Here is a 15,283-nt window from a genome sequence, read left to right on the forward strand (position 1 = left end):
GCCATATAAGAGTATCTGTGTAGTAATTTTATCCCCACACATTTAGTCACTTGTTCCCCACTTAGTGAAGACCAATTTTACCTCTGAGTAGCAATAGAAAAACAACTCCTTTCTCTATTAAAAGAAAGAAAACACACTGCTATTGTCTCACTTTATCTTTCTATATAATTCAAAGACTAAACCCTCCTATTGATCAGTTATGCTTTCTTAGCCATTTAAAAATTATATTTTCCAATGTATACATATATACACGAAAAAGATCTTAAGGTGGCCAGGCACGGTGGCTCACGCCTGTAATCCCAGCACTTTGGGAGGCTGAGGCAGGTGGATCATGAGGTCAGGAGATTGAGACCATCCTGGCCAACATGGTGAAACCTTGTCTCTACTAAAAATACAAAAATTAGTTGGGTGTGATGGCATGTGCCTATAGTCCCAGCTACTCGGGAGGCTGAGGCAGGAGAATCACTTAAACCTGGGAGACAGAGGTTGCCATGAGCCGAGATCACGTCACTGCACTCTAGCCTGGTGACAGAGCGAGACTCCATCTCAAAAAAACAAGAACAAGATTTTAAGGTGTACAAAAATATTAATAATCATGGGATTGCAAACGATCTTTTTGTTTGTGTTTTTTTTTTTTTTTGTATTTCCTAACCTTTCTAAAATAAGTATGTATTAATTTTGTAATAAAAAGTGATTATTTTCTTATGCAAGCACTCGTATCTGGTTTCAGTAGTGAAATGATCTTTAAAACTTGAAGAGTCTAGTAAACAATTTATGCAGAAAGTGCTAAAAAATCCTTAACATCTTCCAAGCCTGTAGTCCCAGCTACTCGGGAGGCTGAGGCAGGAGAATGGCGTGAACCCGGGAGGCGGAGCTTGCAGTGAGCTGAGATCTGGCCACTGCACTCCAGCCTGGGCCACAGAGCAAGACTCCGTCTCAAAAAAAAAAAAAAAAAGTAAAAAATAAGACTTAATAGGTTTCTAAAAGAAAAAAGTAGTTAGAGGAAAGAATTATAAGCTAGCAACTGGTACGTAGTATAAAAGTTATCTTTTATAAGGGGAATATCATATTAAACCTTGGTAATTTAGTTAGTTGGTTTTGAAAGTCAAAGTCAGCTGGGTGAGGTGGTTCACACCTTTAATCCCAGCACTTTGGGAGGGTGAGGCGGGCAGATCGTTTGAGTCCAGAAGTTCGAGACCAGCCTCGACAATGTGGCAAGACCCCATCTCTACCAAAAACACAAAAAATTAGCCAGGTGTGGTGGCATGTGCCTATATTCCCAGCCACTAAGGAGGCTGAGGTGGGAGGATCACTTGAGCCTGGCAGGTGGAGGTTATAAACTTGGGGTTAAAAAAAAAAAAAAGTCAAAGTCAATGATGATAAATTTAATATATCTGTATATCCGGTGGAAAAGAAATACTTCACATTTAAGTTGTAGTTTCATTGTATTTTAATGTTTTCTGATTTAGAGGTAGAAAGGATATTATCAGGGAAGTGATTTAAAATGTGGTTGTTGGCCAGGTGTGGTGGCTCACGCCCGTAATCCTAGCCATTTGTGAGGCTGAGGCAGGTGGATCATTTGAAGTCAGGAGTTTGAAACCAGCCTGGTCAACATGGTGAAATCCCGTCTCCACTAAAAATACAAAAAAATTAACTGGGCATGGTGGCAGTTGCCTGTAATTCTAGCTACTCGCAAGGCTGAGGTAGGAGAATTGCTTGAACCCGGGAGGCGGAGGTTGCAGTAAGCTGAGATCACGCCACTGCACTCCAGTCTGGGCAACAGAGCAAGACTCCATCCTAAGAAAAAAAGTGGTTATCTGTGATTTAATTCCTTAGTAAACTTTCTTCTTAGGTATCTACCTCTGAAACAGTAAAGATACTCAAAGGAAATTATCACTCTCTTGCCAAAGTCATGATGGCAATAGGGAATATAAAATATTAAAGATCGGCTGGGCGCGGTGACTTATGCATGTAATTCCAGCACTTTGGGAGGCTGAGGCGGGTGAATCATGAGGTCAGGAGATCGAGACCAGCCTGGCCAACATGGTGAAACCCTGTCTTTACTAAAAATACAAAAATTAGCCAGGCATGGTGGTGCGTGCCTATACTCCCAGCTACTCAGGAGGCTGAGGCATGAGAATCGCTTGAACCCAGGAGGCAGAGGTTGCAGTGAGCTGAGGTCATGCCACTGCACTCCAGCCTGGTGACAGAGACTCCATTTACCAAAAAAAAAAAAAAAAAAAAAAAAAAAATCAAAGTATCCCCAAAACTGATCTAAACAATAACTTTAGGTTAGCGGTATACACTATAGATTGATACTATTACATCACAATTCATATCCAGAATGATTTATATTTCTTAAAATATTACTTTTTGCAAAGTAACATGAACCAAAGCAATAAAGACATGAAGTCTCTACATGGTGTCTCTTGAACTCCTAAAGTGGGCAAAGCCTATGGATTTAACCAAAATTGAGCTTCCTTCCAGCTTTTGTTAGCAAGTTCTCAAACAGGTCCTCATTATATTTTAGAGAACATCACAACTTTGAAGAAAGAAATTGTGACAGGAGAATTAAAATGGGTATACTATGAGGCTATTTCATAAATATTCCTGAACCAAGATCCTCAGGAAGAATAATGGATAGTTTTGAGATATATACTGTCTGTTAAGAAAGAAAATAGAATATTTCTGATTAGTCACACAACTTACAACTATTTTAAAATGTCAGAGATTTATTACTGTTTCTAGCCTTAAAGCTTACCTTTCTATATTGCTATTACCCACACATTTGCTCCTTGAAATTACTACATTTTCCTCAAAAAGAGTGTCTGAGATTTAGCATATACCTCTGCAGTCACTTTACACGATGTAATCCCCAATCCACCACATCCATTAAACTATACCATTGTTTTTCACATTATTTTCATTTTATTTTGCATTCTGCCAAGTAAAATGAGACTTAAGGCTGGCCTTGTAATAATGATATGACCAATGCTGTAATCAGTCACCATCATCTGTGCGATGACTTTGTGGTTTGCTGAAATGCAAATATCTGAGGAAAATTTAATACATAAAACTTTTATTAGTGTTTCTGTATGTCTGGGAAAAGGGATTCATTAAACTTTTTAATAAGATTTACAGATTGAGAAAAAGAAGTTTTGATATGCAAGTGAACAGAGATGGCAGTGGGAATAGGGGGTGAGGGTGCACAGACACACACACACCCACAGAGCACATTACCCTTGCTTTGCAAACCCAGTAAGAAATGCTTTGCAGTGCAAATGCCCACAGAACCAGCAGGAATCGAGGTTATCTTGCTAAGCACAGAAGGAAGATACCCAGCAGAAGAGTCCAGCTCCTGGTTCTTAACTAAAGTAAACAATAAATATTACAGTCACTTAAATTATCAACAATGTATTTAAGTATACCCCCAGATGGTCTGCAACATGCAAACTAAAAAATGTAGAATTTAATCCTGATAAGATCAGTTAATTGCGAGTGCTTTGTTTCTATATTCTTCTCTTTAACAAAACATGACAAGGTTATGTCTCAGCAAAGAATGGTTTTAAGTGCCTAGGAGAAAATCAGAGCAAAACATATGTCTTTATACATTAATACAAATATTTGTAATTTCCTATTTTGAAACATTATATCAGTATTTCCCTAGGTTGTATAATAATCAGTAGGAACATTAGCCTGATGATTAAAACAATTTTTTTTAAGTTAAAACAAATGCTTTTAAATGGGCACTTGCAATAAAAGATAAATCAGATGTGGTAATGGCTTCTTTTGCAAAAGCCATGTGTAAACAGCACATAAAGATGACAAGTCAAGCAGTAGGAGCCCATTCTTCAGCCAAAAAAGGAAATAAATGAAGACAGAAGAACAAAAATTACCGAAAAGAGAAACATCCTCTGGTTCCCACCCCCAAAAGCTTGATAAATAATAGTTCTGTACAGTTTCAGTGGAAAACTCCGGCCACTCAGAAGTTTAAAAAAGGACATTAGAATCACAAACACTCAAGATGGGGATAAACTAACAACAGAGTAACGATGGGCTAGCAAAAGGTGATGTTAAAATTCCATCTTTAGTGTGACATTCTTTGTCATGCAATACATTTCTCTTCATTCTAATTTTTCTCTCTTGGATGTACCCTCTCTTGCCTTTTTTTTTTTTTTTTTTTTTTTTAAGGTTGTATGCTATTAGTTTCTAGCTAGAAATATATCCTTAGAGTGCTCACTAGCTTCTCCATGAAACTCAGAGTCATTTTCACAGTCTATTGCTATTCTCTGGTATATAAAGATTACGCTTGTATAAAATCTGGATAAAGGGGCTTATTCTGGAAGATGTGGGCCTTTACTAGAGTTGATAAAATTGCTTATGATAGGAAAATAATTCCACAATGCAGCTTCTAACAAAGGACAGCAAATGAAATTAGCCAATGATAATTATCCATCAAACATTGTTTTTATAATTTCCTAAATAGTGCTGTTATTAGATTATCCCCAGAACAGGTGAATGTAAAAGCAAACAGCTTCAAAATCCATGCCGGATGCAAAATTTTAACTATTAGATAATAGAAAATTTTGCCTTTACACTGCACTCACCAGCAAGAACTCCACAGATCAAATGAGTGTTCTCAAATCTGAATAGATCTACAGAAGTCAAAGTGTTTGGGCAAATATTAAAGGTTATACTAAGCATGTCTAAGAGACCAGAAGACTCTGGTGGTCAGTTTTATTTCATTACACTATGAAGGGTAGGGGTGGAGGGATGAAGATGGAGAAAAAGGAGCTATGACCAGTACAAAAACTCTGAAGTTAGAATGGAACAAAATTAAATTTGTTTGGCAGGATTTCACAGAATTCTCAGTTCTAAAAATTGATTAAAGTCATAATAAGCATTTAAGAACATTTGATATATAGAAAACAGTTACCTTGAGGCTAGGCCCAGTGGCTCATTCCTGTAATCCCAGCACTTTGGGAGGCTGAGGTGGGCGAATCACTTCAGGTCAGGAGTTTGAGACCAGCCTGACCAACATGGTGAAACCCCATCTCTACTAAAAATACAAAATTAGCCAGGTGTGGCGGCGGGTGTCTGTAATCCCAGCTACTCAGGAGGCTGAGGCACAAGAATAGCTTGAACTCAGGAGGCGGAGGTTGCAGTGAGCCGAGATTGTATCACTGCACTCCAGCCTGGGTGACAGAGTGAGACTCCGTCTCAAAAACGAAACAAAGGCCGGGCGCGGTGGCTCAAGCCTGTAATCCCAGCACTTTGGGAGGCCGAGACGGGCGGATCACAAGGTCAGGAGATCGAGACCATCCTGGCCAACACGGTGAAACCCCGTCTCTACTAAAAAATACAAAAAAAATAGCCGGGCGAGGTGGCGGGCGCCTGTAGTCCCAGCTACTCGGGAGGCTGAGGCAGGAGAATGGCGTAAACCCGGGAGGTGGAGCTTGCAGTGAGCTGAGATCCGGCCACTGCACTCCAACCTGGGCGACAGAGCGAGACTCCGTCTCAAAAAAAAAAAAAAAAAAAAAAACGAAACAAAACAAACAAAAAACCCAAGAAATAGTTACTTTGATTCTACAGAACCAATGTAACAGACAGCTATTATTAGAAAACTATTATTGAATATTAATAGAATATTAATAGAAAACTATTATTGAATATTAACTATGTTTTATCTTTTTGAGAAATCGTATAATAGTAAAAATGGCTTTCTGTGTTAGCATTTTTAACAAACTCATAAAAGAAAACATGACTTTGGAGAAATACTACAAAGTTATTTTACTTAGATCACAAGGTACATACTTTGAGCTAGTAAACAGACCACTCTAAAATGTGAAGTGTTAGGTTTTTTTTTTTTGAGACGGAGTTTCACTCTTGTTGCCCCGGCTGGAGTACAATGGTGTGATCTCAGCTTACTGCAACCTCTGCCTTCCAGGTTCAAGCAATTATTCTGCCTGAGCCTCCTGAGTAGCTAGGATTACAGGCATGCGCCACCACGCCTGGCTAATTTTGTATTTTTAGTAGAGACAGGGTTTCTCCATGTTGGTCAGAATGGTCTCGAACGCCCGACCTCAGGTGATCCACCTGCTTCAGCCTCCCAAAGTGTTGGGATTACAGGTGTGAGCCACGGTGCCTGGCCGAAGCATCAGTTCGAAATAATCACCTGAATAATATAATAAAATCTAGATCTGTGAGTTAAGATAAGAGATGGTTTACCCAAGGTGAAGTAAGAGATAAAGTGCTATACCTTCTGTTGATTTCACATTACGGGAACAAGCTCTCCTCACACCCACACATCCACACCCACACCATTCTTCACTTCTCAATAAGATTAGAGTGGCAATACTGGAGAGTTATTAACTACAAATTTGTACAGTGCTTTTAAAAAGCCCATAAAAGACAAATGCATCATACTAATATGTTTCTAACAGATGTGACAACTACATCTGTTGTAGTGACAAATTGGTTAGAAAAAAAATTATTTTTAAAACTTGGCATAGTCAAATTAGTTCAAAGCTGATTTAAAATAACATTCTGAGAACTGAACACACATCAGCAGGTTGTCTCTGTCTTACAAATAAGCAAAAGACAACTAATTATTAGGCCACAGAGAAGAGTGAATATAACGAAAAACAAGAGAAAGACTAGCTGACAGCAATCTGTTGCCGATCAGCTGAAATAGAGGTTCATTTGGATTTTTTTGGTAGTAGGTCTATGAACAGTATTATTAACTCCTACTTCCTTAATGATTAGTAGCAACCAGAATCACGTTTGCAATAAATAAGATTTATTCATAAGTTTACACATTAACAGAGCAAATAATGTGAGAAAAACATCAAAGAAAATGTCCCAAAGGAACTAAAGATTTCTTAGGCTTAAATATCATGCTGAATTGTTAATAAATAATTAATTTATTCAGCCAAGTATTAGAGCAAAAGGAGCCTGGTCAAGGGAATTGAAAGAAACATGTGCTTAGGGATTTATTAGAAAGCACCTCCCCAAAACCAGGCTCAGTGGCTTATACCTGTAATCCCAGCACTTTGGGAGGCTGGGGAGGGTGGATGGCCTGAGCTCAGGAGTTTGCGATTGTCTGGGTAACACAGTAAAACCCTGTCTCTTAGCAAGGTGTGACACACATCTGTGGTCCCAGCAACTTGGGAGGCTGAGGTGGGAGGACTGCTTGAGGCCAGAAGGTCGAGACTTCAGTGAGATGTGATTGCACCACTGCACTCCAGCATGGGAGACAGAGTGAGACCCTGTCTCAAAAAAAAGAAAAAAAGGGGCCAGGCACAGTGACTCACGCCTGCAATTCCAGCACGTTGGGGGGCCGAGGCAGGCAGATCATTTGAGGTCCAGAGTTCGAGACCAACTTGGCCAAAATACTAAAAATACAAAAATTACCCGGGCATGGTGGTTCGTGCCTGTAATCCCAACCACTTGGGAGACTGAGGCAGGAGAATCGCCTGAACCCGGGAGGCAGAGGTTGTAACGAGCCAAGATTGCACCCCTGTACTCTGGCCTGGGCCACAGAGTGAGGGTCCGTCTCAAAAAATAAATTAATTAATTAAAAAAAAAAAAAAGAATGTCGCTTTATTCTGACTTACTGGTAAATACTGCCCAAAAAAGCTGTGAATTGGGGAATTTTCCTCAGAGAAATATATTTTTTGTTTTCTTTTTTTGGAGACGGAGTTTTGCTCTTGTCGCCCAGGCTGGAGTGCAATGGCACCATCTTGGTTCACTGCAACCTCCGCCACCCAGGTTCAAGCAATTCTCCTGGCTCAGCCTGCCAAGTAGCCGGAACTACAGGCCCACGCAATCCTGCCTGGCTAATTTTTTGTATTTTTAGTAGAGATGGGTTTTTTCCCATGTTGACCAGGCTGGTCGTGAACTCCTGACCTCAAGTGATCCTCCCACCTCGGCCTCCCAAAGTGTTGGGATTACAGGTGTGAGACACTGCACCTGGCCACTAATTAGTACTTTCAAAACAGATTTCTCGCGGGGTGTGGTGGCTCATGCCTGTAATCCCAGCACTTTGGGAGGCTGAGGAAAGTGGATCACCTGAGGTCAGAAGTTTGAGACCAGCCCAGTCAACATGGTGAAATCCCGTCTCTACTAAAAATACAAAAATTAGCCAGGCATGATGGTACGTGCCTGCAATCCCAGCTACTTGGGAGGCTGAGGTGACACAGCAAGATTCCACCTCAAAAAATAAAAGGCAATAATTAGAAAGAAGGACCCTTCTAAGATGTTTTCGGTAGATACCCAATCTTAAATTTTTTTTTTTTTTGAGACGGAGTCTCGCTCTGTCGCCCAGGCTGGAGTGCAGTGGCGCGATCTCGGCTCACCGCAAGCTCAGCCTCCCGGGTTAATGCCATTCTCCTGCCTCAGCCTCCCGAGTAGCTGGGACTACAGGCGCCCGCCACCATGCCCAGCTATTTTTTTTAGAGACGGGGTTTCACCATGTTAGCCAGGATGGTCTCAATCTCCTGACCTCGTGATCCACCCGCCTTGGCCTCCCAAAGTGCTGGGATTACAGGCATGAGCCACCATGCCCAGCCCCCAATCTTAAATTTATAACAGCGCTTAAAACACTAAAGTATACCAAAAGCTCAGAGTAAAAATCATTTTTCTGGCCAGGCGAGGTGGCTCATGCCTGTAATCCCTGCACTTTGGGAGGCTGAGGCAGGCGGATCACCTGAGTTCAGGAGTTCAAGGCCAGCCTGGCCAATATGACGAAACCTCATCTCTACTAAAAACACAAAAAATTAGCCGAGCGTGGTGGTGGGCGCCTGTAATCCCAGCTACTCTGGAGGCTGAGGCAGGAGAATCACTTTAACCCAAGAGGCGGGGGTTGCTGTGAGCCGAGATCGCACCATTGCACTTCAGCCTGGGCAACAAGAGAGAAACTCTGTGTCAAAAAAACAAAAAATAAACAAACAAAAAAATTACATCATTTTACTTTCTTTACCATGTTCATTATATATCTCTAAAACTTGGCTAAAGAAAAGGTGAATTTGGGAATTGTGGTTTCTTTATTCCTTAGGGGGAAATGGAGGTAGATCCTTAAAATACAAACCAAATGAAGGGGATATCCAGGATCATCACTGAATATAACACCACAGTTAACACAATGCAATTTGGAAAACTGGCAGAAACAGGGTGCTGTGGTGGTTACAGTACATATTTTATTATTTATTTTTTTGTAGAGATGGGGTCTTGCTCTTGCTCAGGTTGGAGTGCAGTGGCATGATCATAGCTCAGTGCAACCTCAAACTCCTGGGTTCAAATGATCCTCTTACCTCAGGCTCCTGTGTAGCTGGGACTACAGGCATACCATCATGCCCAGCTAATTTTTGTTTTGATAGAGATGTGTCTTGAACTCCTGGACCCAAGTGATCCTCCTGGCCTCAAGCAATCCTCCTGCCTCAGCCTCCCAAAGCGCTGGGATTACAGGCATGAGCCACTGTGCCCAGCAGTATGTATTTTAGATTACAGTTCAGCTGTACCCTGACTGCTCGATAAATAGAAATGAATGTCTCATCTTTTGTTTTCCATTTCTAATCATAAGTAAGACAAAAAATACTTTGACACTGAATGAAGATGCTAAGATCCCAACTGCTACTCTCCAAAACAGTACAAAGGCAGCAAATGTAATAAACCACTTTTCTGGTCTGTATCAGGGGTCCGCAAACTATAAGCAGCAGGCCAAATCTCACCCTCTCCTTTTTTTTTGAGACGGAATCTTGCTCTTTCACCCAGGCTGGAGTGCAGTGGTGCAATTTTGGCTTACTGCAATGTCTGCCTCCCAGGTTCAGGCGATTCTCAGTCTCCCGAATAGCTGAGATCATAGGTGTGCACCACTTTACCTGGCTAATTTTTGTATTTTTAGTAGAGATGAGGTTTCACCATGTTGCCTAAACTGGTCTCAAACTCCTGACCTTAAATGATCTGCCCATCTTGTCCTCCCAAAGTACTGGGATTACAGGCGTGAGCCACTACGCCCAGCCACCCTCTCCTTATTTTTGTATTGCTATGAGCTAAGAATGGTATTTACATTTTAAAATGGTTAGGAAACTAATAGAATAATATTTAGTAATATGTAAAATTATATAAAATTTAAATTTCAGTGTCCATAAATAAAGTTTGATTGGAGCATAATCACATTCATTTTACGTGTTATCTATACTACTTTCACTCTACAATGGCAAAGCTGAGTGGTTGTGACAGACATATAGCCTGCAAAGCCTAACATTTTTATTATTTGGCACTTTACAGAAAAAGTTTGCCTACTCCTGATACTCCAAATATATCAAAACCCATAAGAGTTTTGATATAGTTGATGTTTCTATATCACATAAAACACAAGAAAAAAGGTGTCAAATTGCTCTCTGCAATGTATTTTAGATAAATATAAATGTTCCTTTTATGATATCACACTTATCCGAGATGAGTTTATTTATACAGTTATGTACTCTATTCTTGGTAATATGTTCTAGAGCTGATTACCTGTGGTAAATGCATAAGAGTCTTTTGTTGTTGTTGTTGTTTTGAGATGGCGTCTTGCTATGTTGCCCATGCTGGAGTGGAATTCCCGGGCTCAAGTGATCCTCCTGCCTCAGCCTCCAGAGTAGCTGGGACTACAGGCTTGTGCCACCAAGGCCAGCTAGATAAGAGCTTTTAATTGAACCAAGTTACAAGGCATTAACAATAGAAACTGACACCTACCATAGTGGTATACTAGATTCCTTGAATAAACAAGGGACCATATTACAGGATTAACAAGAGAGAAAGTGGCTTCTGGGCTGGATATAGGGTTTCTGAGTTACCTGCATATAATGACTGGGCATATGGCGATTAGTTTAGCACAAATTTATGTACCAGTACAAGAGATTCTATGTGAAAAGTTATTTATCCATTGTCATCTGTGATTAATCATTTAATTCAGTTTAATAAATATTATTTGTTATATACAAGGCAATGTGGTAGCTGGGATACAAAAGTTACAGACTGGCAAAATCAAAGCCTATTTTTATTTAAAAATTTTTTAGAGACAGTGTCATGCTGTGTCGTCCAGGCTGGGGAGAAATAGTGTGATCATGGCTCGCTGCAGCCTTGAGCTCCCGGGCTCAAGCAATCCTTCTGCCTCAACCTCTTTAGTAGCTGGGACTACAGGCATGAGCCACCATACTTGGTCTAAAGAGTTTCTTACCTTTGAGAATCTCATAGTTTTGAGGAGAAAGGCACAAAAGAGATGTATTAACAATACTTCAAATATTTAATATCACTTTTTCTAGTGGGGTATAAATCATAATCAGAATGTTAAGCAGAAAGTACATTTCCATAATTTTATCATCACACTGGTATAAACTGAATCACTTGGGGACCACTCAAGTATGTAAAGGTTAATCAGACTATCACAGAAGGAAAGCAAACTTAGAATGCAGGCTATGGTAGTGTGCTTCCTCAAAATATAACAGTGATACTACCTTGTCAACAGATTCTGGGCTACATGAAACTCTCAAAGCTAGAAAACTAGCCCACCTCTACTCTTTTATCTAAAAAAATTCCAAAGCCTATGTTATCTATGAAGAAGCTGGGAATGCCAGAAATTTCAAAATTTTTTGGAGAGAGAATGTCAATTTATAGGGATATAAAGCTGAATAATCCACAGTGGGCAACATAGCCAGAAAGAAAAAGCTGTTAAAACAAGGAAAGTTAGAAAAGAAGAAAGGAGGATGACATGCTAGGAGGAAGACTGGAATAGATCTGAATAGCACATGGTAACTTGTCTGAGGGTAAGAATAGTGACTAGTTTCAACATGAGAGTTACCTTTAAGTATGTCAAGAAGTAATGTGGAAAAAGATAGAAAATTCTTTAAAATGCCTCCATTCAGGATCAGTGAGTGAAAGCTACAGGGAAACAGATTTTCACTTAATATGTGAATGATTTATATACAAATTCAGAATTGTCCAAAGATGTAATATGTTATCTCAGGAGATATTGAAACAAAGACTGCAAGACTGGCCTCCAAATCTCTAAATGATATTGTAGAGAAGAGTCAAGCACTGGAAGAGAGAGGAATTGAATTAGGATCCTATCCAATCCCTAAAATTCTGATAATGCTGATTCTTTGCATCCTTGTAATATATAATAGAGTACTTTGCTGACGGGTGACAAATAAAATAAATGAATAAAATGAATGGTGGCTATGTTATCCCCTTAAATCTTTTTCTATGTGTTTTTCTGAGATAGGATCTTATAAATATGAAGACTTTTCTTTAAAGAGGTAGTAGATAAGAAAATGAGAGGCTCACCTGCCTTTGTTGATTTTGAGACAAGAAAAGATAGTTGGGATTCTATGCTTTCTCCTACCTTTTAATCTTTCAAATGTTAGAGTTATTCTATTATTTACCCAAAACAGGATTCTATGTTAAAGGGTAAGACACTGCTGCCTTCTAGGATTTTTCTTTTTTTTGAGACAGAATCTTGCTCTGTTGCCCAGGCTGGAGTGCAACAGCGTGATCTCAGCTCACTGCAACCTCTACCTCCTGGGTTCAAGTGATTCTCCTGCCTCGGCCTCCCGAGGAGTTGAGATTATAGATGCCTGACACCACACTCAACTAACTTTTGTATTTTTAGTAGAGATAGGGTTTCATCATGTTAGCCAGGCTGGTCTCAAACTCCTGACCTCAGGTGATCTGCCCAACTCGGCCTTCCGAGTGCTGGGATTACAGGTGTGCGCCACCGCACCCGGCCTAGGATTTCAATCACAAAATATATATATATATATATATTTGAGACCGGAGTCTCGCTCTGTTGCCCAGGCTGGAGTGCAGTGGCGTGATCTCGGCTCACTGCAAGTTCCACCTCCCGGGTTCATGCCATTCTCCTGCCTCAGTCTCCTATGTAGCTGGGACTACAGGCGCCCGCCACCATGCCCAGCTAATTTTTTGTATTTTTAGTAGAGATGGAATTAGCCAGGATGGTCTTGATCTCCTTAAGCTATTATTCAAGTTATTTGGCTTTTAGCCTGCATTTCTGATCTGTGGGAATAAACTACTTTATCTTCTTTTTGTCTTTCAAGTTCTAGGATAATAGGAGTTTTGTTTACCAAAAGGAATCCTCCATGAATTTATAATTGTTGATCATAGCCACTGCTCTTCCTCTAGCCTAATTTTGTATGGCTTTCTAACTCTAATTCCATACTGCCTTAACCATTTCAGGTATGCTTTTAATCTGCACCAATGTGTTTCTTTTTGTGTCATATTCTGCTGCAGTAAAAGGAGACACTAAGGCATGAGGAGTAATAGCAGCAGAAATGAGAGTGGTCTATTAATATTATCCACTAAAGTGTAGAGGAAGCAGATATGGTAATGCCACATGCCACACAAAACAGAGTAAGAATAAGGAGTTGTCGCAGTTTCTAGTACCAATATTACAAATGGTGTAATTTGAGTATATGAAAAAAAGTGAAGTTTCTATGTATAATAAAAACAATATAATAGTCATTTTCAAAGCTGTAGAGAATGCTATGGTTTGGGATTTTATAATTTCTGTGAAGCGAAACGTAAGGGAAGGCAACTCTGTCAACAAGTTTTGTATGTCTTTACTGTATTCAAAACCCTTGGCGAAAAAATAAAAGCAACAATAAGACCATCTCTCACATTAATTTTGCCCTGTTTTCCTTTTGTAAATACATGGTATTTACACTGGGTAAGCCACAAGTATAATTTTTGCTCCATAATACCTTCTTAAAATTAATTAGATCTCTAATGCCTCATGTGTCCTATATGCTTATCTATAGGAAGTACTATAGGCTTATCTTTAAGAAGTATTACAGAAGTGACTTAGGAAACTAGGAGAAAGTGAATTGGGTTATTATAGCCAAAGAAATTTCAGAGTAAAATTTATAATATTTAGTAGAAAGAAATGTACTAGGTTCTAGGATGCCAACTGGAAATCTATTCCATGTATAATATCCGGTCTAATCTTGGTCAACAGAGTCAGCATCTTTTCCCTTCAAAACTTTTACTGAAGATGTAAATAAGCAGAAAACTTGACCCATGCAAACAATTCCCTTCATATTGCAAGTGTTAGCATAAAAGAAAATGGCTGAAAGATAGGTCCAAAATATAGATGCTTGGTTTATTTTCAAGTATGATCCACTCTAATCATACCATTTGGATAAGATGAATTTATTAGGGATAAATTTGGAAAGACATCTTAGTAAAGTGGTCAAATATCAATAAGGAGTAGATGGAAATAAACACAGCTATTTAACTACTTACTTTCAAAATAAAAAGAAGTTAATGTATGTTTGTGTGTTTTTAAATTTTCATCTTCCCAGCTCCCAAAAGACCAAGAACTGAATGACAACCAGGGTCTCTGGTTCCTGGAATTTATTACATATTCATTCTCATGAGGTAGGTTTGTCTCCACATTACTAGGTGGAAATCTGGGTGCCAAGTAGTTAACTAGGGTGACTCTAGTACTCTCAGAGTCACCCTAGAAATGAATAATGACAAAACCAAGGCAAAAAATCCAAAATATTATACTGGTCTGTATTGATGCCTTTAGTCCAAATTATTTTTTATTTATCAACTTGCCATTAAGAAGCTGAATCAGGGTAGGCGTGGTGGCTCACCCCTGTAATCCCAGCACTTTGGGAGGCCGAGACGGGCAGATCATGAGGTTGGGAGATTGAGACCATCCTGGCTAACACGGTGAAACCCTGTCTCTACTAAAAATACAAAAAATTAGCCAGGCGTGGTGGCAGGCGCCTGTAGTCCCAGCTACTTGCGAGGCTGAGGCAGGAGAATGGCGTGAACCCGGGAGGTGGAGCTTGCAGCAAGCCGAGATCGCGCCACTGCACTCAGCCTGGGCAACAGAGCGAGACTCCGACTCAAAAAAAAAAAAAAAAAAAAGAAGCAGCAGCTGAATCAGGGTAACACCAATATGTATTAGAATTTGCCTCTGGTACTGAAAATGAAGGAAGGAAACCAAGACTATTTACACCTTTTTTTTTTTTTTTTTGAGATGGAGTCTCACTCTATCACCCAGGCTGGAGTACAGAGGCGTGATCTTGGCTCACTGCAATCTCTGCCTCCCGGGTTCAAGCAATTCTCCTGCCTCAGCCTCCCTAGTAGCTGGGATTACAGGTGTGCACCACCATGCCCAGCTAATTTTTGTATTTTTAGTAGAGGCAGAGTTTCACCATATTGCTCAGGCTGGTCTTGAACTCCTGACCTCAGGGGATCTGCCTGCCTCACC

At 39.9% G+C, this 15,283-nt stretch overlaps 1 protein-coding gene across 32 annotated transcripts in view; it reads right to left on the reverse strand.

The window, feature by feature from the left end:
• EPB41 (erythrocyte membrane protein band 4.1) overlaps nucleotides 1-15,283 on the reverse strand; it is a 231,276-nt gene that overhangs the window by 32,724 nt on the left and 183,269 nt on the right. The window lies entirely within an intron of this gene.

This window comes from Chlorocebus sabaeus, chromosome 20, assembly GCF_047675955.1.
Source record: "Chlorocebus sabaeus isolate Y175 chromosome 20, mChlSab1.0.hap1, whole genome shotgun sequence".
Taxonomy (NCBI): Eukaryota; Metazoa; Chordata; class Mammalia; order Primates; family Cercopithecidae; genus Chlorocebus; species Chlorocebus sabaeus.